General features: G+C 48.2%; 2 long non-coding RNA genes across 2 annotated transcripts; one reads left to right on the top strand and one right to left on the bottom strand.

Moving 5' to 3' along the window:
* The first annotated feature begins 782 nt into the window (after positions 1-782).
* Positions 783-23,381, top strand: LOC121661389. The gene is made up of 3 exons (XR_006014951.1): positions 783-793; positions 11,446-11,456; positions 23,233-23,381. It is a non-coding gene; the product is annotated as an uncharacterized LOC121661389 (long non-coding RNA).
* Positions 2,034-8,291, bottom strand: LOC121661388. The gene is made up of 2 exons (XR_006014950.1): positions 7,908-8,291; positions 2,034-2,732 (listed from the first exon to the last, which is right to left on the bottom strand). It is a non-coding gene; the product is annotated as an uncharacterized LOC121661388 (long non-coding RNA).
* Positions 23,382-25,001: the final 1,620 nt, after the last annotated feature.

The following is a 25,001-nucleotide window of genomic DNA, read 5'->3' as shown; positions in this document are numbered from 1 at the left end:
ACAGAAGCTGGCAAGCCTGCACAGGCATTCCATAATGGAGCCCCAGCAGTGGGGGATTCACGTTCTGCATCTCAGTAGGAGTCAGTGATGTAGAATAGGCTGTGATGACATTGCAAATCATAGAGCTAGTCCAAAATGCCAGCCCTAATCTCCACTCTTTCTGTTGATGTGGTATGGATACTGTGCTCAGGGAAGGAACACACAAGGCTTGCTGAGGGGGAGAAACAGTAGATGTTTTTCAAATCAAAACACTTGTACAGGCTCCCCAGAGAGCACTGCTGCGTGGGGAAGAACGAGAAAGCCTTCCTTGCCTTCTCAGCCCAAGGCTAAGGAGAAAAGTCACTGCTGTGAAAACATGATACACGGCCTTGCAGACACCCCACTTCTGTTTTCCTCCTGCAAAGGCATGGAAAAGTCTTGGACAGCAGGAGAGTGTTGGCTTTGGGATCCTGAGGTTGCTTGTTTTGCAGCCGTGGCAGAGCAGTGTCACTGGATAGTGTTGATACCTCGTGGCCTTACAGGTGCCCAGTCTGTGCCAGAGGGTTTGGATCTGGCCCACTACATCAATCTTTCCAATTCATTTTTCTGCTCCCTGCAGACAAGGGACTGGGTCTGACCTTATGCTGTGGGTCAGCCCAGCCCAAAACTCTCCCTTTGCACCTTTTCACTAAGGACCTGCAGCCTTTTTCTGTTTTTACAGAGCTAAAAGCTCGGCACTGACCAATTTTCCTGTTCCGCAGATATGCAGTGAGAAGGCATTTGGTGTTGTGACAGGGACACCTGGGATCAGGTGGTGAGAGCTGAGAATTCTTTTAAAAACATCTAGACTGGAAGTGAGTTTTAATATACAACACTGTAGTTTTTCCTGCAGTACACATTGCTAATGACTGTTCCATGGCAATAAGTCATGGAAGAAAAGAAGGTTTAGGGAAGAAAAATAAGTAACTCGTTGAAGATGTTCGGTTGGGAAACCCTGTGTAATAAAATTGGTTGCACATGGAAACAGTTTAATCCGTAAATGATAAATATCACGTACTCCTCGAGGCTTTCTTCCAGCAGGACTCTGCACCTCACAGCCATAGGAAGCTTCCCGTTCCATGTGTATGCTGGGTTACTTAGAACTAGAAGTCAGGAAAGGTGAAGTTTGGAACACACTGATGAATATTAAAGTTACTGCTTCCATTGCAAATTAGAGCACAACATCCTGTGAGCCTAAATCTTGGACTCTTCCGTGGGATTTAGGCTCCTCAGTGCACTGCTGGTACCTGGCTTTCATTAGGCCTTTGAAAGTTCCTATGGATGATGCCTACTCTTTACAATAGTGTTCAGAAGAACTTCTGTGAGGAAATTGTGACCATTCCCAAAACAGGAGGTTTAGAACATAAGGCAAGCGGCTTGGGCGTGGTGGGACGCGAGCAAAGCTAAATGCATTGGATAAATGGTGTTTCAAGTTAGAGGCTGTGAAAAACGAGGTTCACTCTCCTGTTAGAATTTAAAGAGTTTAATATAAAGACAATAAGAGACACATAAAATAAAGCAAAGGGATAACGGCTGGGTGCCTTGGCACTCTGCCAAGAGCACGCCTGATGCCCGAGGTGATACCATTTTTACTGTCTGTTCTCTATTCATATTAAAACTTTTCTAGGAATTGATCTGCATGGCCACTCCTTGGGTCTGCCTTTTTAGAGCATGCGTAGTCTTCGGCCTTGTGGTTTTATTTCTTTTGATTCTTGGGGTTGGGCCCGCTAGGTAAGAGTCGATGGTAGGGTGGATCTCTTAATTCTCCAGACAGTCAGGGCTGATTGCAGCTTTGGGCCTCTTTGCCCCCCGGGCAGAGCGGTGATAGCGGCTCTCGGACCCTCTTGGCCGCCGTTCTCCGGGCGGAGTAGCCTTTGGGCCCTTTTGTTCCCTGGACAAAGTGTTGATTAGCAGCTCCTTGGGCCTCATCTTCTGCTCGCTTGGAGGTTATTTTACTTGCTCACACTTGCTAACATTCTTGCTAAAACGAGAGAAAACTACATCCACACAGCAAAAAGCATTTCTAACATTATATAATATCTACTTTAATACTTTGCGAGAAGCCAATACTATAATACATGTTTATAACAGAGGCAATAGATTTTTATCAGAATTTTGGGAAGTGTTCTGTTTGAAAAATGTTGTGAGCATCTCAGCCAATTAATATTCCAAATGTATGTTGTAGTTTGGTGCCAAAGTCAGAGATGGAGTTTCACCCCATTGCCTAATTGCCATCAGTTTTATTGTCCTAGTCAGTTCAATGGGAAAAAGAAAATCACAAGCTGACCTCTCAGAGGTAAACGCAGCCCTATTAATGCCAAGGAAGTCCACTTTCCTAGTGATGACAGTATAGTGATGATTCCTTAAGATGTCTGGTGTGCTTTACAATGGGGATCTGGAAGTGCTTGTGTCAGAGTATGGATTTCTCACATACTCTGGTGCTTTTGCCTCTAAAAGAAGGAGCAGAGTCATCCTGCTGTACATGTATCATGGTTGTTTATTCCTCAGCACAGTGGGAAGATGTACTGCCAGAGGTCCCAAACCTTCCTGACATGATGCTTTGTCTGCCAGGAACTATTTAGTGTGATAATGGCGTTTGATAGACTGGACACAAACACCATTGTCACACTCCACAGCTCTGGGAGCAGGTCCTTAGCCCATGGAAGGAGTCATGGATGCACGCTGCAGACTTCAGCAGAGGGGGTTTCAAAGGCCTGCAAAACAGAGACAAGACTGGGTTGTGCATATTTATATGTGGCACATCGGGATTCTCACAAGGAGGCGGGACACAGGATCCTGAATTGCTTTGAGGTGAATATTGTGTCTCAGCTAGCTGTGGGAATGTAAAAGCTAAGTGGCTTTGAGTGCCTTTGCAGACAAGGGAGATGGACAGCACCTGGAGAAAGTAAACTGTACTATTCTAGAGACAAATTCCTGAGGACAGGGATGAGTCATTCCTGCAAGGGCCCATGTCTTCCTCTAATTGGTGGAGACAGCCCAGAATCAGCACCAGACTTTTATAGCTATGTCAGACCTGAGGAATCACAATGCTGGAGATTATATTTGATTTTCATATACTTGTTTTTAGCAGCATTTTTGAGTAGCCCACATACAAGACAGCCAAGTTGGTCTGTACTCCTGGTCCCACTGCCCCTGTGCTCTTCCATGCTTGTTCTTCTGGGACACATCAGCACCTGTGCATCAGGGAATTAAGCTCTAGGATCCATAGCTGTGGTGGTAATCTCTGCACAGGCTGGGTGTTTCAGAGTGTTTCTCTGTGTGTTTAGCCTGCTAGCCAAATAACATTTTTGCATATTCAGTGAGTAGAAAACATCCCATAAAAGATCACGTGGACTAAGGAGTGGATTAAGAGCACACAAACATGCTGCACAGGGATTTGTAATCCATGGAAATTCAGTTATATGCCATCATCACATCTGAATGCTGCAGAGAGGCAGAGAAAACAGAGAAGGAGGAGCACATGGAATGGAGGAGGTTTGTTGCAGTGGGGATACTGCAACATGCATATATCAAACCAGGAGTCCCGTGGAAAGGAAATATATATGGACGGATTCTTGCTAGATGTTTCAGAGAGATGTTTATTTCTCCAGCCGCATGGCCGGAGCTCTGCCCAGGAACTGTTCCAGTCACCGGACCAAGGGTCCTTCTGCCCGCGCAGGGAACACAAACCAACCAATGGGAACGAGGCTGAGCAGGGGCAGGGAAACCCCGTGTCTGTGCCCTCAGGGCCCCTCTCCCAGGGCTACATGGCAGGGGAGGGACCCCAACACCTCACCCGTTTTATTTTAATAAAAGGAGAATGAAAACAACTGGATAAACATAACAAGAACAGTTTCAAAACAAAACAAGCCACCCTCCTGAGCCTTTAAATGTCTAAACAGATTCTGTGGAACATCTTAGGGCTGACAGAAGGGAGACAGGACTCTCTGGGCATGCTTTGTGGGGAAACTGAGGCAGGAGAGGGTTTAACTTCTTCCCTCCCCCTTTTCATCCCCCACTCGGCATTGGAAAGGGATTTTTGGGGAAACAATTGGCAAAAGCATGGTTTTGTGAGGGAAACCATGGGTGAAAAAACGGATTGGGAATACACTGGGGGTAATAGGACATAGGGTAAAAGGGAAAGGTGGGATTAGGAAAGGGAGACTGTAGGGGGGGCTTAAAATGGAGATATTGTCTAACATGACTACGATTTTTTGCATATATACTGCCTTTTACAGGAACACCATCAGGCCCAGTGACCTGCGATGCTTGTAACCCTTTTCTACCTTGTATAATTTTGAACTGCACCACCTCTCCATCTCCCAAGCTTGGGATGCATTTTTCAGGGTTATTCTTTTTAATAGCAGTTCTATGCACGAATATGTCTTGCTGGTTGTCACACCTTGTTATAAAACCATAATTTTGCTTAACATTATACCATTTTACTATCCCTAAGACCTTAGGTACTATGATCTTTTCCTTTTTCCGAGTGGCTGCTGTTTTCTGTCTCGCTGCGTCTTTGCTCTCTCTTTCGGTCGCTCCCGTGTTGGAATTGTCGGGGCTGCTGGTGCCTGCGCGCTCTTCCCGGGGTCGCGTTCGGGGCTGCGCGGGCCGGGCTGGGCCGCGCCGCTCAGTTCTCCGTGCGTCGCCTCCTCTGGTCGCAGCTTCGCTGCCGCTGCCGGGCGCTGCACCCACATCTCGGCCGGGCCCCCGAGCGACAACCCCCCCGTGCCCTGCTCCAGCGCACGTTTCGGCTGGGCACGGCTCCGCTCCACCGCCACCACCGCCAGCCACCGCCCACGCGCCGCCTCTCTCAGCCGGGCGTTCACGGGGCTCGCTCCACCACGCACTGCGTGGGGCCGGGCGGGCACCGCCGGGTCCCGCCGCTCCCGCCGCGCCTCGCTCCACCACCGACACTGCGGCTCGCGTGGCTCCGCCCGCACGCGGGAACTGCCTCGCTGCTGCTCGCAGAGCGCTCGGCGCACGTGGCCTGGGCCGCACGGTCCCTGCGCCAGGCTTCCCTTCGCCAGGACACAGCTGACATTGCTCAACAGTCTCGGTAACTAAATAATATTCACGAAAATATTCTTCCATCGGCATATATCTTGACTCCAGTATTAACTGTGTCCAAACGGTTTTCCGAAAGCCCTTGGTAATAATTAAATCCCAAGAAACATAGAAAAAGTTCTTAAACAACCATGCCAGGAAGTGTTTCAGTTCTTTTTGAGCTTGAATCAAGCTAAAATTTACAAATCGTTGTTCAAGAATCATTTTAAGGTAAATGTCCATATGCGGCTCTGAGAGCCAAGAGTCTTCCCACGGTTCCTCCATAGTTTAGATATGGAACAGCAAAACAAAACCAAGAAGAGGAATCCAGAGTTTCCAGGGTTTACTCACACAAATCAGTCGCTTAGGGATCGGGGATCGTTCTACTCACAATTCTCCACCATTATGTTGCAGTGGGGATCCTGCAACATGCATATATCAAACCAGGAGTCCCGTGGAAAGGAAATATATATGGACAGACAGATTCTTGATAGCTGTTTCAGAGATGTTTATTTCTCCAGCCGCATGGCCGGGGCTCTGCCCAGGAACTGTTCCAGTCACGGGACCAAGGGTCCTTCTGCCCGCGCAGGGAACACAAACCAACCAATGGGAACGAGGCTGAGCAGGGGCAGGGAAGCCCCGTGTCTGTGCCCTCAGGGCCCCTCTCCCAGGGCTACATGGCAGGGGAGGGACCCCAACAGAGGTTAGAAACCAGGGCTAGGGCGAACAGCAGTAACCTTTTTTTTGTAGCTACTGAAAATTGAACTTTCTGTCTCAAAAGAGACTCCTCTGTGGACTGGTTAGAAGCCCCTTGTGAGGGGATGCAGTTGTCTTTTTGTGCCAAGAGGTGAGAACGGGATGTCTTGCTGTAGTGCTTTTCAACTACTCTCTCATTTATTTTTAAGCTCAGAAAGGCATTCCCATTTTACATACTGGGGAGAATTTGCTGCCCATGTGTAGTAAACCCCGACTCTCCAATAGTCTTCTGGATCTGGTTCTGCTTTAGCAACAGAGTGTTAAGGAAGTTAAAGCCCTCAAAAGGCTCATCCTCTGAGAACTCCTCCCTGGGCTTAGCCTTTTCATCAATCCCTTTTTGTGCACGGAGCACAGGGCTCACAAATTAGCCCACTCAATTCTACAGCATCAAACATCGAAGTGCCCACAGAAAGGTGACACTAAGGCACCCAGATGAGCTGCTGCCCACCTGTAATGACACACCTGAACCACTAGCCTGCTCTTCACAATGTAACAGGGATCTCCTCACCAATCCTCACCCCATGATCTAACTTTTTATCTTATCTGGATCTTTCCCAATTGTAATATAGTTCAACCAGTGTTGATAGGTCAGGGCAGACTTAGTAGGGCTCTGGATCATTTTAATTGCTGATTTACATCTAGTCAAACCTCAGGGGAGAGTTTGTGATAACTCAGTGCCACGAGCTGGCAGTAGAAGCTGGGTTCTGAGTGCCCTTGGCTGGTGGACAGAACAGCAGAGAAATGGACCTTCACTGTCTGGTTACCAGATCAGGCTGTTTCATTTCTCCAGCGTGATTATCACAACAGTAATAATCTAGCATTCCCATCCCTGCCACAAAAGCAAGCCTAGAAATGCTTGTGCATGGCTGACACCCAAGGGATTTTCATGTTCCACTGTGTTTTGAGTCTGTAGTGCTGCAGTGGGACAGAGCTGGGCATTTGAACATACACACAAAACAGGCAGATGTGCAGATCCACAAGTCAGGCTTTTGTGCAATCCCAGCTATGAAGGAGACATGAAAGAAGGAGAGGAGCTGCAACACACCCTGAGCATCACATGGCACTGAGTCTTTGGAATTAATGATGGCAAAGACCCATTCATGCCAGAACATTCTGTCAGGATGCAGCTGTAGCCCTGAGGTCCACGGGGCTGGTTTTGGTAAGTGTGCCTATCCTGCAGCTGGTGAGAGTGAGAAATTAATGCCACAGGGACAGAGGTGCTGTACCTGGATTTCTAATTCACCTATGTTGGTGTCTTCCCTTACGTTTCCTCATACACATTTTACTCAGCTTTCTCTCTGCAGCAGAGGGGAATGATCAGGCAAGATCCTATTAATGAGGAAAAGCCTGGCAATCCTGTGCAGAGCAGGAAAGCCCAGCAATCCTGGCAGAAGGACTCGACTTCACTGCAGAACATGTAAGGAGAAAGCAAGGCAGCTGATGCCACTGCAAACAGGCACTTTATAGTCCCACAGCTGCGTGGAAACTTCCAGCAAATAAACAGGAATATTTCCAAGTCAAAAGATAATGAAAGAAAGAGAAATGGCCACTAGTTTTTAGTACTGCAAGGGAAAAAAACCCAAAACAATGGGACAGTTGCAAGGAGAAAGCAAAGCATAATCATCAGAGAAAAATCCCGTTTTTGCTTCTCTTCTGCTGGACATGTTTAAAGAACATTATTGGGATGTTCCAATGCAGAGGAGCATTGTGAAGAACAAGAGGGTTTTCAAGAGGGTTTTTCAAGATGGGTCGCAGAACCTGTCCTTCCCATATGGCCAGACTTGGAAGCATTCCTGTTCACACCAGGAAGTCCGTCAGCTCCCCCATCACCCCATTTTTTAAAAACAATAAACGTTCAGGGTGGTTTGCACTGCCCTAACAAAAGCCTAATCTCTTTCCAAGTGCAGGTAGAGATCCCTAGGTCCAAGACATTAAATCCTGTTATACTACACAGCTGAGCCCCAAGCATGTGTGGATATTTTGGTATGCTGAAGTGCTTAGTGTTGGAAATCCACCTGCACTATATTTGTTAATATATTTTAGCATTTCCTTTTCCTCACATGAATTGAGCACAGGAAGACACTTACCATCGGAGACAACAGCCAAAGGGTCCTCTGGTGTGTTGTTAGGGCTTGGCAGAACCAGGATTCTCTCGCAGGACATTTTGCTGACTGTCTGTACTCGAATCTTTGGAGTCCTGGTTTCTTTTCTGAGTTCCCAGCAGTGGGCAGCTGCTGCAAGCCTCTGCTTCCAGTGGACACCTTTCCCTCTCCCTTTATGGGATCCTGAGGTTTTAAAGTAAACAATTCATTCTTGCTCTGATAAGTCATATTAAAATATTGATCTGGGGGAGGGAGATGACCCTCGCTGCACTGAGCTGGAGTCACCAGCTTTAGTCACAGACTAAAGAATGGAAAAAAAGCCCTGAGACCTCAATTTTCTCTGTTCCTTCAGAGAGAGCACATGTGGGGAGGGAAAAATGCAAAATATAAGGGGTTTCAGCTCCTTATTTTGCTGAACCCTGAGATGGAGTGTTTATTCTGGCTGCATATTAATTGCTTACTTCTGCCACTGAGACTGATTTCATCTCTTCCTCAGGTCACAGCGCTCATCTCATGTTCACTGCTGGGGCTTGTCAATCGTTTTTCTGTCTTAAATTTTAGTGTACTGTCTGCTCTGTGTGGGAATTTTCAGACTGCACTTTCCAGCACACCTAGGAGGTGGGGGGAAAGCCTGGCTTCAGTTGAGCCTGTCTGAACACTGCTGGCAAACTCAGGAACGGCACACACCTCCCAGATCCTCATCCAACAAGACCGTTGCATAAACCTCCACATTTAGGGCCTGATGAATTTCACTTTTTTGGGGGAAGGCTAAAATAGGATTTGAACCTGAGATTTTCTCTGAACATAAAATAAAGTCACATCTTGGGTATGAGAACCTTTGCTAGTTAACTAAAAGGTGTTTCATCGCTTACTTCCATTACCATACTTCTGTTTCATTAGAACATTTTGGAACAGTCTGAAGTAGTAGTTTGGGGGTTTAGAAACCAAAGTTTTTGATATAAATACTTCAGAAAAGTGAGGAACCAGGTCACTTTACTGATTTTGGCTGGATGTGTCCATCCAGCAGCAGAAAACCACCATGAAATCAAATCTAGAAAACATTCTATGTCTCGCCCTCTCCTCCTGACACCTCTTTGTTACCAGTTGATGACACGTCATTTTTGCTTAAGGCTGTCTTGGACTGCAAATGTGTCATGGCAAGAATAATCTACTGTTTCCTAAAATGCTGATTTCTAATCCCAGTCCTGTTATACAAACAGTAATTCCTCGTTTGGGACTGGTGCATGCACACAGTGTGAAGATGACAGAAATACTACTATTACTACTAGTACTACTAGTAATAGTAGTAGTTCAGAGTCTGCCCTACTAGTAGAACAAGGTTTGGGGAAAGTAGGTATCTAGAAATGAGCTGTACAATTATATCTGCATCCCATGTGCAAACTCCTTATGCTACTCAAAGTATGGATGTGCATTCGAAGTCTACAGAAGGTATCTGACAATGTGCTTGATCAGAAAAAGAGGACAAAAGTCCTCAGATTAAATAAAACCCAACCAACCCAAAACTGAAAAGCCACATGTTGTCCAAAATTAGCAGAGAGAAACTAAAATGTGCTACTTTTAATCACAGTGGAAACACCACTTACTTGATATTTTGTGGGTTGTGTTTCTGGGGGAAAAAAAAAGCAGTTTCCCTCAAAATGAGGCTCTGCAACTGTAGGTGAAGCACTGGTCACTCCACAGGGAGCCTGAGGAAAGTCTGGAACTGCATTGCAACATCCAGTACTGCTGCAGGCTGGTTGAGGTCCAGTTCTCTGAAATGAAATGCCAAAGTATTGGGAAATTCCTGGAAAAAGAAAAGGAACTGGTTTGTTTAAATGTTACTAAAGGTGACACAGGGACAGATAATGCAACATAGGTTGCACATGCACCTGAGGGCCAGATTCTTCCCGTGGAAATATGTAGCTATGACCCCAAGCAAAATCACCTAACTTTGAAATGCAGTCTAACTTTGAGGCTGACACTGCTCGGAGCAGAGGACTGAGTCCTGTGATCCCAAAAAGTCCCTTCCAGCCTAAATTATTCTGTGCTTCCATTTTATAAGCAGTGCTCCTGGTGAGTAAGGTGTCACTAGACAAAGGACATGATTTGATCCATACAAAAGTTCTTTCCTCTCATTTTTCTTATATACAATGTGGAGGATATGTTGAGGGAAATGAAAATCACAGGGATGGTGTCTTTTCTGTGTGGAAACAGTGGGAGAACAGCTTCAAAACTGAAGGAATAGCTGCAGGGTTAATAAACTGAGCTGTATCTTTGTGGCTTTACTCCAGCACATAATCAATACTCTTCAACTGATTTGGGGCTGGCTATTTCATCCATGGAAAAATCCTGTTATGGTCCCACCAGCCATGGGCATGGCTCCCTTGGCTTAAACTTCCAGACAAAGCTGGGTCAGAGATTTAAGCCAGAATCTTTTATGGAGAAGAATGACACTTATCCAACAGTGGAACTGAATTTATCCCTTTGCTTTCTTAGTGTCAGTGACTCTATGCTGACTCACATTGCTTTTGGATATGGCTGTGTAATTTTTGAGAGGACATTGCTACAGGGATTCTTGGGCTCAGAGTAGACAAAGGTGGTGTTTATCAACTTATCCCAGAGTACTGCAACATTCAAGGGGCGCGTTTACCACGATTTCGTGGACAGAGGTAAGGGCTACGAGTGCTGGGACAGCTCAGATCCCCGAGGAGAAATGCTGTGATCCTTGTCAGTCAATGGCCACTGGTTAAAGATTACCTGTGCTGGTCACTCCAACTGCTGGGTAGAGAAAGATTAACTCAGAGCAGCAGAAAGTTGAGCAAAGGTCTTTAACCTGGAAGCCATGATCTCTTCTGATTTATGCTGGGGCTCAGTAAACGAAATTGATTTGAGTTTCCCAATCATCAAACTCATTACATCAGTTCTGGATTGCCCTGGCATTTCCTGTAACCATTCTCAGTGACAGAGAGAATCTGGGTTGGGGATTATCTTCAGATTAGGAGAGTAAAGTCTGGCTGACAATCCTCCATGACATTGCTGTTTCCCCAGCAAAATAGTTGTGGGCAGAATTTAAGCAATTTTGCTGTAAGCGGAAGGCTAGCACATAAAACTTTTATTTACCAGTCCCTCAGGGCAACTCCCCCCAGGAGACCTGCTGGCTCTGCAGACAGGTGTGCTGGGCACACCAGAATGCGAGGGATGCCCTGGGGTGGGTTTGAGGGAGCACTTCCAGCTCTGTTAGTGTCCCTTGAGCCACACCTGGACCATCAGACAGGGCACAATGTGGGGCTCGGATGCACATGAGGATAAGCAACTGTATTGATTTTTTGGCTCTGTAAGTAAAAACCCTGCTTAAATCCACTTCTTGGAACTTGAAGAGACTTTGGAGACCTGAACTCTGTCAGTCCCTAGCGCAGTCTGTGCGCTAGGCTAGGCTCTGCTGAGGGGTCCTGTGCCCTGTCCCTGTCCCTGTCCCTCCGTTAGCCCAGCCCCAGCACCAAGGCCTGTGGGAGGTCTGAGGCAGTTTGGGGCAGGGTGGACAGGGTACTTGGTGCCCTTGGCCTGCTGCAGCCAGCTGTAATTAACAGTTACTTTTTTTAATTGCAGCGCTGCAGTCCAGCAGGGAGCAGTCCCAGCATGGCTCCCGTGCCTTGGGAGATGCCTGCCAGCATCTCACACAGGTGCTAGTTTTGCTCATTTGAGAAAAGTAAAAAATCAGTTTGGCCCCTTGAAAAATCGTGAAGACAAAGTTTTTATAGTGTTTTTATAACTGCATGCTGGTGTTCTACCCTGCCCCGGCCCAGTGGTGACTGGAGGAGCTCCCCACAGCTAGCCTGGCCACCAGAAGGGCTTAAAGTCAGGGCCCAGAAGTAGCCAAGATAAGGCCAGTTAAACCCAGATTGGCACAGGCTGGACTTGGCTTTCCTCTTCTATATTCATCTGCTCCTAATCCCCCAGTTACACAGAAAAACAGTGCAGCTGTGATGGCAATGTTTTGGAGACAGTAGTGACAAAGAATGAGCCATCGAGTGTTTTGTGTGACATTGCAGGCACTTTCCTTGCTAAACAGAAACTTCACACAGATTTCATATGTAGTCTAATCTGTTTTACCAACTTGTTTACCACCCTATGTAGCATGAAATTGCATTTCCCATGGCTATTCCAGTCTTGTTTGCCGTGGCTCTGCTGAACCAAAGCATTTTTCACGAAATCCTGATTTCAAGACCTCAGAGACAAAGAAGCTGATATTTTTTCCCAGTCTGTCATTGTGGGTAATGCAAACCAGGAGTTTTGGGTGGGGCAGGCTGCGGCTGCTCAGGTGCAGCTGCTCTGTAATTACTTAGGTTGCTGCAGGTGCTGAGCATCAGGCATCGTTAGGCATTCAAAGATAGTTTTGAGTGAAAAGAAGGACTAAAGCGGGGAGGAAAGTGAGGCAGCAGCTTTTGTGAGAGTTGAAGCGCTCTCTTTCCACAAGGAAAGTTTATTTGTAACATTGGTAACTAGAGAATGCTCCAGAAAGGATTTGCTTCCAGTGGGCAGAGGCTGCCACTGGTTGTCAGTGGCAGCCTGAGCACTTGTTAACTGGCCAGGGATAACTGGGAAGTTTCTGTGTCAAAACTAGGGAATCCCAGAATGGTTTGGGTTGGAGGGGACCTTAAAGACCATCTCATGCCACCCTCATGGGCAGGGATGCCTTCCACTCTCACAGGTTGCTCCAAGCTCTGTCCAACCTGGCCTTGGACACTACTAGGGATCCAGGGGCAGCCACAGCTTCTCTTGGCACCCAGTGCCAGGCCTGCCCACCCTCACAGCTGAGAATTTCTTCCCAATATCCCATCTAAACCTGCCCTCTGGAAGTGGAAGCTGTTTGCCTGTGTCCTGTGAGTCCAGGCCCTTGTCCCAAGTCCCTCCCTAGCCCTCCTGTGAGCCCCTTATGTGCTGCAAGGCTGCTGTGTTGCAGGGACCCTGCAAGCAGAAGCAGCAGGGGGCTGAAATATGGATCTTGAGCTCAAAATAAAGTGAGCATTGGCAATTCCTGACCTAGCGCTGGGAATTGCAACATTACATATCAAAAACATGGAAAGAAGAATTATTAATCAACTGTACAGGTTGTAGAAACAGGTGTGAGAGCTACACAGATGTTCAGGCATGCTGGAAGTTAATTAGTCTTAATTAAGATCAGGTGTGAGGGTGGCGCAGGGACCTTGTAAGGGTTTTTTAGTCTAAAGTGATTCTCAGTGTGGTAAGGGGTTTGGAATTGGTTCTGCCAAGCTGGAGAAGCTTACCCGTTGCACTGGATATTAAATTTACTGGGTAACAATAGCTCTGGAGTTCCCGAGACTGCTCTTCTAAACTGACTCACCTGGAGAAACTTAAAACTGACAAGTAAGTGGATTTCTAATTTGTGGTTGGAATAGGATGACTCTGAGGTTCCTGTACTTGGCAATTAAAATAGGTGGTGGTGTTCCTTGGCATGTATTAGATTTGGTGAACTTTATAGAATGATTATCTGTGGGAAATGTGCTTGATCAGAAAGAAATTGCCAGAAAACTTTTCCCTTGCCTGCCAGCATCTTTTTGCTCTCTGAGGATAGCTTAGAAACAGAAAAACAGAAATGAAAAAGGGAGTGGTTAGTGTATCAGAGGTGGCCTCATGTTTCAGCCTCTGGATGATCAAGGGTGATGTTGTCTGGATCCCGGACACTTCTGCCTGTTTTGTGCTCCAGGGCTTTTTCAAGATCAGCTCTTGGAAATCAGTGGGTTTGCCCTGTACTCACTCAGCTGCGTGGCACAGAGCCCCCAAAAGTATTTAGCTGAAGTGTAATCCCAAGTACTGTGTTATGGATTAGGTTAAGGTATTCATGTCCCCACACTTCAGAACCCTCATGTGATGTTTGTACCAGCATCTACAGCTTCAGTGTATGAGAAACAGAACCAGTGTGGACACTGGAGTCCCAGTAACTGGGACAAGAGGTCGCCTTCTCCCCGCTTCGGGAGTCCTTGGCAGGAGTTTTGTAACTGCAGGTTTGAAGGATGGCTGCAGAGTGCCAGGTGTCACCAGGCACCCACTCAGGGTGTGCTGTGAAGCTGAGGGAGGGCTGGGAGCCCTTGCAGGCCATGCTGTGTTTCCAGGTGGTTTCAGGGTGCTCAGGGGGCTGAGGTAGAGCAGCACGAGGGCAGGGCCCGTGTGGAACATTGTGCTGCCCTGGGGATTGTGGCACTTGCCTGGTTAATGGGGCCAGGGTGACCTCACAGGCTGCTGGCTCTGTCCCCTGGGCAGTGAATGCTCCTGTGGGTAAAGGGCTGTCCACAAAGCTTCAGAGCATGCATTTGCTGGCTTTAGAGAATAAAGAACAGCCTCTCCTCTCCCTCGCTGTGAAAACAGACACAGTCACTAACCTGGTGTTCCGTGTCCGCCTTTGTCCCGCACACCGTGGAGATGTCACTGGGCAAATGGGGCTGGCCAGGGCTGAGCTGGGCTTAAAACGACACAGGTTCTTGTTGGGTGGGAGGGAGGAGTGCCCAGCTCTGTAAGGAAACATCTGGCTGTCTTTAACCACTAGGAACTGCATGCACGACCTGCCTGTGTAATCACATACTAGTTCAGCTCACCAGAGCTTGAAATCTATTGCCATAACCTCATAAAGGTTTCCCAGTTACACAATGTTGTCCTCAGAATACAGTTAAAAGAAAAATTATTTTCAGAATTCCTTTTTTGTGTTTCATTTCTTACTGTCTCACAGTGTTAGTAGTATTAGTGTTTGAGAGAGGAGCTAGTTTGCTGGTTAAATGAATTTTCTTCTTTTTTCTTTTTTTTTTTTTTAATGGAGAAATGAGACTCAACAGTGAAAAGTAACCTTTTTCTTTTTTTAATGAAACACAAAATGAGGGAGAAGGGAGGAAAATTCTGTTTGATATCCAACAAATGGCCACTTTAAATATCTATATATTGATATTCTTATTTGGAGATGAGATGTTTCTGTCTTTTTTTTTTTGGACCAAAGATACCTGCTCTATCAGTCTATGTTAGTCCCTCCAGGGGTTGTATCTCACAGCCACTGTAGAGCCCTTCAATGCTGCATGGGACTCCCTTTTGCTGAATCATTGGTATCAGCTTGCTGTATTTGGGAGTGTTTTATTTTAAAAGCTAAAACTTTCTACAGGCTCTAAAACAAAACACTTTCCAGCCTCTTGGAATTTTTCTGTTATATTGGAAAACAATTCAACATATGCAATTCTTGTTTTAGTGATCTCGGTGAATTAATTTTTATTTTTATTAAATAGGAGATAGGCTTGTGTTCATTTAAGATGAAGAAACAATTACTTAATCTCATGTCCAAGTGAAGACCCTTAAACAATGCAATTTGCAGTCATTTCAACCTATTTGCTTCCAAGGCTTATTCAGGGATTCAATGATTATTCTCTCTGCTTACCAAGAAAAAAACCCAACTTTTAATTAATGTTGGCAGGATTAATTCTGTATGAACTGAAGTTTAAAACTCACCTGCTGTTCCTAGAATGCTCCTGAAAACTTGGTTTTCTTCCTCAGAAGTTTATTCTGACTGGGAAAAACAAAACACCACATACACAAATCTGAATCTTTATCCCCAGTGGAAAGTGAGTTATTTCCTCCAGATATCAGCTGGTGTTTCTCCAACTTACGTGAGAGCTTGCTCCCACTGCCCAGACCGTGGAGCTGCCTTTGGTGTGGGATGGGGTGGCCCTGGTCCCTGCTGGAGCCTCCAGCTGCACATGTGGCTGCAGGGCTGAATGGACCGTTCCTGGAGCTGGGCTCTGGGAATGATCCCGGGAGACTGCCCCAGCTCTGGCCATGCCGTGGGTGGTGTTCCCAGGGATGGCACCTGGGCTGTTCTGTGCCCTGGGATGGGCTGTCCCAGGTGGCACCGGGCAAGGCAGTGCCCTGGGATGGACCACCTGTGGCGGGTGCAGCGCCTGGCACAGGAGCGTCCCAGAGCTGTTTGGGACACACGGATGAAGATCTTTGGGGCCTGGCTGAGAGGGGCTGTGACTGTGGGGTCTGACCACGGGCCAAGCCGGGCTGTGCTCGCTCCAGGGTGGCAGGGACACAGATGTGGGCAGGGCCATGTGTGGGTGTGGTGAAACATGCCTGCTGGTGGCACAGCTGGTGTGTTCCCAGCGTGCATGGTGAATTAAGGTACCATCTGCCCATGGCTGGCATGTTGGAGGTATTTCACATTGGTGAGCTGTAGCATGTTAGACATTAATCATTCCTCTCAGGCCTCTATGGGTGTGGGCCAGGGCTCTGTTTTACCTAGGTCAATGAACAACACTCTGGGGCCACGTTTGAAGCTAAGTGGTCAGTGTGGCAAGACTCCCTATGTTTCACAATTCTTAAGTGCTAGTAGAACATTCCTGAGTGCTAGTGGAACGTAAAGTCCAGTTTTAATTTAGGATCAGTGAGTAACTTAACCAGACATGAGTGGCATACTGCTGTGACAAGCAGTCTCAGAAATTCCTGAAGTTTGTTGAGGATAATTTCTCATCACAAGTGCTCAGCGAGCCAGCTAAGAAAGGGGCTCTGCCACGGATATAGAGGAATAGAGGACTCATGGCAGGAGTGATGGTCCTGCTTGCAGTGGTCATGAAATGGTTGGGTTTAAATTTTTTGGTGTTGTTACAAAAAGCAGAGTTGTCACCCTGGATTTCAAGAGAGCAAACTTTCAGCTCGCCAGGGAGCAGTTCACCGTGTCCCCTGAGGAGCTGCCTCAGGGGGCCCCGAGTGCTGGTCAGGTTTTAATGACGCATGTGCAGGAGAGGCAATGCCATTCAGGCAGAAGCCAGGCAGGTGGGGTAGGTTGCCACCTTGGCTGAACAGGGCACACTGCTGTTGGCTCTCTGGAAGCCAGGCCAGCTGTCACAGGAAGAGGAGAGCTGTGGTTTGCCAGCAGGGTGCTTGGGGCTCAATCCAAAGGCTCGTGCTGTTCAACACTGTTTTCCAGGATCTGGGTGCAGGAGTGGAATGCACCAGGAGTGAGTTTGATGAGGATGCTGAAGTGGGAGGTGCTGTGGGCTCAAGGGACGAGAGGCCTTGCAGAGGGATCTAGATAGGTAGAACATGGGGCAATCATCAGTGGCAGGAAATCTAACAGGAACAGCAGCACTGCTGGCAGGAGAATTCCTGGTGGTTTCTACAGGGCCTGAATTTCACCCAGTATGTACTAATGCAGCAGTTATTTTATGAATTGAAGGATTTTGCTGAAAAGCATAAAGATTAATGACTGTACCTGCTGGGAGCATGGGATGGAGTTCTCTTGAAGTCAGGCAGTGGCAGCCACAGGTTTGTGAGAACTGGCTGACTCACCTTTACCCCAAATAGGGAATTTTTCATCAAATGAAATTTTCCTGAAATGCATAATTTGACAAAATGTTTCAACTCGGCTGAAAATTTTGCGCCTAAAAAAGCTTCTCTTTATTTTGTAACCACATTTTTATTTAACTCCTGAAGGCTGGCATGCATATTGCAGTTTGAATTAACGTTGCTTTTTATGTGTCATTTAAAGTTATGTTTTTATTTGCATGAAGTCTTGGGGGTTTTGTGGTTGGGGTTTTTTTTAAAGTCAGCTTTAGATAGTATGGTTCAAGCACAAGAACAGGAGGAAACTGAGGGAGGGTTACTATGTATTGCTCATGTGAGTTTGCTGATCCAGCACCTAGTAAAGTAATGGGTGCTGGATTAAGTCCTTCTTTTTTTTCCAGCACTTTCTGAAGGCACTGTTTTCTTTTCAGTACCAGATTAATCATTATTTTGGTGCTGTGCTATGTCTGAAACTATACTTTATTGACAGAAAAGTTTCCTCAGCTGTGCTAGTAAATTGAGAACATGTCCTGGCTTCTTTGGGGTAGCCCCCTCTGTGTATGAGGAGGTGTAGGAAGGCCTCGCATTGCCTTGTGCCTCTCCTATGCCGTTTCCCCAGCAGTCCCTTTCCCTGCTGATATGAGCAGACTCCATACTGCTGAGCTGAAAGCAGTTCAGGAGTGGATGTGGCACTTTCTCAGTGCCTTTCTTTCTCTCGTGGTGCCAGGTGAAAGCTCTGAAAGGCAATATTAAGCAGACTTGGAAGGAATGTTTCGCCTGTATTGTCAGAGGCAGGCCTGGCTGCGCACTGCTCCAAGTGGCTGCCTGTGGAGGAAATAGGAGTTTATCATCAGAAAGAAAAATTCCAAACTGGGCACTTGTGCTGATGCTGATAGAAGACTCTGTTTGCCACGTGACAAATGATGACTTGGTAGTAAGAATAAGGTGAATTGAGATGATTTGTGTACTCCACAAATCTATATTTGTTTACAATAAATTCCTCACTATATAGTGGGTATGTGTTACCCAAACCATGCTTCAGGTGAAAGCATCAGAGGCCAGAGATTTAGGAACTGGCTCTGAGCTGAGTTTCCTGGCTCCTGCATTCAAGCCCTGAAAGACACTAGACAGAAAAGCACAAAATCCTTAGGAAACGTGGTCTCCTAGGGAAGCAGGGGCAGTTTGGGGTTTTTTTTTTTTAATCTAAGTGAGAGATGAAGTAAAAACTTGCTTCCAGGAATGCACATTGGTGGAGATTCAAATTCTAGTCCAAACTTGTGCTTAGAAGCAGCAATTCTGCCTCTGTCTAGTGTTTGTCTCTGCACTGAAGTCCTGATTAACTTCTCTGGGTTCTAAAAGCTGCTGAAGGAATGACAGTGCTGCTGACAGCTCACCATCAGAGGTGTCCTTGCCAAACAGGACATCAGCAGCTCTGTTGCTCTGTGAATTCGGAATCCAAAGCAATCTCAAGGTAGCTGCATTTTCTTACTGGACTGCTGTTCTTGCCAGTGCTTTCCTGTGCCAGGAGGCTGCCAAGCTGGAGCTGTTACCAGGACCCTTGCACTGCGCACAAACTGCTGCGCTCTGGGTGCTCCTGGCACTGAGCTGCTGCCCACGTGTAGGGCAGGAGCATCTGTCACATCTGGGTTGTTCCTGAGGAACACTGATTTGTCTTGGGCTGCTTCCCTGGCATGTAACACCACCTGCCTTTGTCCTGGGGATTCGTACTCCCGGAATATTGGCTGATGTGCAAACTCTTGTGTTGGGCTCAGCGCTGTTGTTACAAACCAAAGGCAGAAAGGAGCAACAGGAAGATGTTTCCTGTCTCACTATCAAATAGCAAAGTCCTTTATAAAATGGGAAAAAAATTGAATTGTGTGCTCCTATTTTTTTTTTTTTTTTTTTTTAGCCTATAGGTACAATCAGGAAATGCTGAGTCCAAAATGTCTGTGTCATGCCCAGCCATTGATATTACATGGAAGCACAATTTGTACTTACATTATTATTAGATAATTGGAGACTGTGAACCAGCAGCGTGCTTGGTGAGGAAGGGGAACTGTTTCAAACTTGACAATTTTCTTAAAAGCTGCTGTTCACAGAAGTAAAGCACTGGGGCAAAGGGAGTTACTGGGATGGTAGGGAAAATGCTGTCACTTGTGCGAAGGGATGGCCCTCAGTTCCCTGAATAGGTGGGCTGCAGAGGAAGGGAATTACTAGACTTTTACACTATGTTACCCCACTTTGAAGCAGCTAGAGGTTTAATGGTTGTGTTCTGTAAAGAACCCCTTAAAACTACAGATCTGTGCTGCACCAGCACACTAAAACATGTAGAGGTACAGCAGAGAGATATCTGCCCATGGCATACGACTAATATTTGCTAAGTATTGATCTAGTGTGCATCTCTGTTATCTTTTAGATTTAGTTCAAGGTTCAAAGTTTACCTTTTGTTTAAAAACTGATTTCACAGAGAGGTCATGTCCTTTAACTAATCCAGCAGCAATAGAGGTCTGTAAAATGAAAACTGAGTTTACCACTACTTGGAGGAAAGCCTTGAAGCCCATACAGAAAGCCCCTATGGCATAGAGGTATATCCACATACATGGCAGTATGCAGAGAGCCTGGACAAGTGACAAAGTGGAGGAAGTAATTAGTCTGCTTTGGAATGTTGTAGTGTTGCCAGACGTAGCCTCAAACCAGGAGAAGATAAGCCCTATCCATTTGCTCCCAACCCAGGCACACCCACAGCCCTTCCCAGGATACCGGTCACTCATCCCCACCTTCATATTTTCATTGCAAAGAGTCGTCTGAAATGATTCCCAAATAACTGAAACCCCAAAGCACACTGAGAAAGGCAGGTTTACCACAAAATAAATGGCCACATGAAAAAAATACTGAAATGTAATAGAGGGTGTTGGTTTTTACTTCCTGTTTTCTTAATAAAGTTATGTGTGTGTGCATATAACAATCTGTAAATAGGGGTGAAGAAAATCCCTCTCCCTAGAGGCAGAATTAAGTGATTATGCATCAAAAATTCACTCACAATTTTAAAACTTAAGCAAGCACAGAGTAGTTCCTGCCCACAGCAAGTTTGGCACATTTCATTTCCATTTAAGTGACACTGGCCACTTTGGCCAGGGCTTTCTGTGTCTCAGGCGTTGGGGACTGTAGTGACCAGGGCACAGACAGCCTGAAACCAGAGCAGATCCCTCTAGATCAGCAACATGCTGGGGACAACTGGGGACAGGAATGAGCAGAAACCATCAGCCTCTGGGGCTGGGACTTCATTTTAATCACACAGATCGTGCCAAATGTAGGGATGCAGCTCCTCAGACCCTCTTACCACGAAAACCTGTTCTGATCTCACATCCTCCACAAAACCCACAGGAATTCGAATTTTGGGCTACTTTTACAAACTTCATCTCAGCTTTGCAAAAGCCAATCCCTGCAGGTCCCGTCTTTCCAGAGCACCAGTCCTTATTGATCTCCAGTTCCCTGGAAAACCTGCCTCAGCCCTAGTCTGTGCCAGCGACTGCTGCAGCCTTGCTGAGCACAGGTCTGGAGAGGTCAGAACCCTCACCTGTCCTGCTGCACTTGGAGATCCAGCTCTGGAAGCTCTGGAGCTCTGGAAACAGCCTCCAAAATGTTCTAGGATCATACCTTTAAAATGTTTTCCTGACAGCTCCAAAGGGCAACAGCTACAGCATGAGTCCTTGTCCCAGCCCTGGCTCACTGACACGCACACACACACAGGAAGCCAATGGTCACACAGGCCCTGCTTGCAGAATTCCTAATCCAAACCCTTGCCTTTCCTGCCCAGCACTGAGGGAAATCTGACAGAGGATTCATAAAGAGCCCTCGCTGAGAAGCAGTCATCACCCAGGCCTTCAGGCTGGGCAAGATTCTGTAGTGAACGGACCCAAATTCAATTCCTAAATCTGAATCTCTGACAAGTCCTGTTAGAAAGATAGAGGACAGTCAATTAGAACATGGAATTAAAAGGCTGCACAAGGAATAACAGAAGCTTTTCCAGGAACAGCACAAGTTCTTTCTCTCCCTCACCAGTCCGGGACCGTGAGACCTTGGGCCCCAGGAGACAGGAGAGCTGTTATCAACACTCGAACCTCCCAAGCGTTGTTATCGCTCAGAGAGCTGCGCCGGCTCTGAGCTGCTCCCATGCGCCTGCAGGGCTCTGGGGAGGGGCAAGACGACATCCCACTTCTGCCTGGAGAAATTTCAACCCTGTAAAAAGTCATTTCCCTTCTCTCTCTCTGACCCATAGTGTCACAGGAAATCTTGCTGAAAACAAGGGGTTGGGGTCGGGATTGGGGTCGGGGTCAGGCAGCCGAATAGGTGCCTTTCTGAGGAGCAGGGCCTTCTGCCACTCCCTTTTTCATCCCAACCCAAAACACATGCCACCATCTTTGGAAGGACATGCTAATCTGGGTGCCGGAGCCGCCGTCTTTGGTGTGGAGTCTGGAAATTTTGCCCTTCTTGCCATCTTGGGTTCTGACAGAAGCCACTTCTGGTCAAGCCACCATCTTTGGTGGGGTACTGCAAAGCCTCTTGGTGCATTCCCAGCTCTCCCAGGGGTGGGAGTTGGTGCAGGGCTGGGTGACAGCCTCTGGTCGGGCTCGGGGCAGGCCCTGGCCCCGGCACAGACACGCTGGGGTGGTTTGGGGACGCTTGGGGAGCCGTGGGAGGAAAATGAGGGATGGTGCTGGGCAGAGCGATCGGCCTGCGCTCGTGTCAGCGCAGCCGTGCAGGGCACTGGGATCTGGGTAAAACACCGGCTCTCCTGGCGTTCAGGGATGCAAGGTCTGAGGGACTGGATTTACCTGGGCCTTTCCAGGACAGCAGGAACAAGAGGAAATGTGGTGCCTGTGTCCCATCAGGTTGTGTTTCCCTCTGAGGACAGAGAGTCCATTCTTCTCTGGAGAAGAGAATGAAAAATGGGAAAAATGAGGCCATGAGTAGTGGACAAGTAGGGAAAATTGTGGGGATAAATCTTGAGAAAAATTCCATGTTATTAAATAAATATTTTGAAGTAAAAATGAGGGACTTGGTGGTGGAAAAGTAGGGGAATTTTGGGGGATAAAACTTGAAAAAAATCTAAGAACTGAGAATGAGTAGTTTTGGGTAAAAATAAGGTAATAAATTGTGGACAGTAAGGAAAATTTGGGGTGTAAAACTGGAGATAATCTCAGAGTAGAGGATTAATATTGTCTTGTAAAAATGAGGAAATCAGAAGTGGACAGACAGGGAAAATTTGAGAGGGGGAAGTGAAATAATCCCCAGAGATTCAGGAATGAACATCCTGAGGTGAACTGAAGTCATCAGCTGGGGACATGGAGTGAAAATTTTGGGGGTAAAAATGGATGTTTTCTTCAGGATGGAGAATGAATATTTTGAGGGGGGAAATGGGATCACTGGTAGTGGACAGGTAGGGAAATTTTGGAGGTAAAGACTTAATCTACATGGAATAAGTAGGGAATGTTTTTGACGGAAACTGGGGCCAGAGGTGAAGGTCAATCCAAAGCCAACCCTGCGTCACCTCTAAGTCCCAGGATAAATTCTACAAGCTGCCAGTTGAGGGACTAAAAATCAATAAAAATGGAGACAAGAGCATTAAGAAGGTTCCTAGGAATCCCATCCCAGTGTTGTCATGGAATTTTTAACAGATCTGACAATAACAGTGCACTTCTCTGTTGGGATTATGGCCATGGACCAAGTGAACCCTCAGGACTTGTTTTGCTTATTTCTCCCTGGAAAACGACATTGCACCTTCCAAGCCATTGGGGAAATTCTGGAAAAGGCAGGAATTCAGGGTTATTGGAGGAGTTCTGTGCTGTCATATCAGGTGCCAGCCAGTTCTGCCCTAGAACCATTCCAGAGGCTGGTGTGTTAAGCAGCATTAGCAAAAAAGGAGCAGCCGTTCCCATCCCAGCCCTTTCCCGTGATCCCAAAATTGGCTCAGGTGATGAGAATGCCAAGATTTTGAGTTCAATCCCCAGATGGACCAATCACTTCTCATTATTTGATTTGATGATCCTCGGGGGTCTTTCGAACTCAGAATATCCTGTGCTCTGGAAATAAAGAGGAAACAGTTTTCCCTGGCGTTTTAAACTCAGAGGTTTTTCCGATGGAGAGCGCGAGCCGCAGAGAAAGGGAGGGAGAGGAAGGAGAGCATCAGCCCTCATCCGGCAGGTGTCGGATGAGCGGCCCGAACAAGGCCCCGGTCCCAGCCCGGGCGCGGTCGGAGCAGGAGTGGCAGAGGCGGAGCAGCTCCTCCCGCCCGCGCCGATGAACCCCCGCTCGTTCCGAAGCGTTCCCCGGGGGTGCGGCCACGGGCGCTGCTCTGCCGGGGGCTGCGGTGACCTCGGAGGTGCCGAGGTTGGGGGTGCTCCGCATCCCCGCGGGCGGGGCCGGCACGGGGCAGCGCAGCGGGGGCTGCCGGGCCCGCCGCACGCTCGCGCCGCCCGTCCGTGTCCGCCAGGGGGCGCGCATCTGGGAGGGCGGCGCTGAGGGAGCGGCGGCGCCGGGGGTCCCGGGGCTGCCACGGGCGCTCCCCACGCCTCGCCCGCTTCCAGCCGCGATCCAGCGACTGCTGCGGGGAACCTCCGGCTGCGACGGTCCCGCCGCAGCCCGAGATAAGCATCCACCGCACAAAGCGGAGCGAGCGCGGATCCGCCGGGATTTCGGGGCGGGGCGGGGCCGGCACAGGTGTGACGGGCGGGACCTGCACAGGTGCGCGGGGCCCCAGAGCGGCTGCGCGGGGCGGGGCCGAGGGGATTTAAGCCCCGGGAATTGGCCCCCGGCGCCATTTGCCCCAGGGTGTTCGGTGCGGGCGGGCCGGGCCGGGCCGGGCTGGGCTCGAGATCTCTCTTCCTCGATATCCCTTTTCTTCTATACTTCTCTTCTTCTGTACGTCTTTTCTTCTGTACTTTACTTCTCTTCCGCTATACCTCTCCTTTCTCCCCTTCCTTCCTCCTCTTCCGCACCCTCCTCCTGCAACCCCCCCTCCCTTGCCCTCCTTCCCCCCCCGGCCTGGTGCCCCCTTGCCCCCTCTCCCTGCTCCCCTTCTCCCCTTCTCCCCCAGCCTATTTCCCCGCACCTGCCTTCAATCCTCCCCCTCCTCCTTCCACCCTTCCTTCCCCCCCCACCCAACCTCTCCCTGCTTCCATTCGCACCCTGACCTTCTGCTCCATTTGCCCTTAATTCTCCCTCTCCACCTTTCCTGCCCCCTCTCCCTGCTCCCCTTCCCCGCCACCTTCCCCCTTTTCCCCCCCGTTCCCCCCCACTTGCCTTCAATCCTCCCCCTCCTTCCTTCACCCTTCCTTCCTCCCCCGCAACACCTCCACCTGCCCCCTCTCCCCTGCACACTGCGACCCGCCCCTCTGCCCCGCTATTCCTGTCCTCCATCCCCACTCTCCTTCTTTCCCCCGCAGCCGCGGGGCTTCGGGGCGCCGGAGAATAAAGCCCAGAGGGCCGGAGCGCGGCGCCCCCTCCCTGGATGCGCCCCCACGGGGCCGGACCCGCTCGGCGGGTCCCCCCATGCAGTTCACAAGCACCGCCCGACACCGCCGGGGCTCCGGCTTTCCCCACATCACACTGGGAGGTTCCCGGGGGAGGTCGGGGCTGGGCTGGGGCGGTTCTCAGCCAGAACGGGCCCAGCCGTCCCTATGTTCTTATGAGTGGCATCAGACTTCACCAAAAATCCTCCCGGAGAAGATAAAACAAATTTTG

Source organism: Corvus kubaryi, unplaced genomic scaffold (assembly GCF_017639235.1).
Source record: "Corvus kubaryi isolate FWS band 111438036 unplaced genomic scaffold, C.kubaryi_AGA036_p1.0 37149, whole genome shotgun sequence".
Lineage (NCBI taxonomy): Eukaryota > Metazoa > Chordata > Aves > Passeriformes > Corvidae > Corvus > Corvus kubaryi.
Note: the sequence above shows the minus strand (reverse complement) of the source record. Positions and strands in the feature narration are given on the sequence as shown.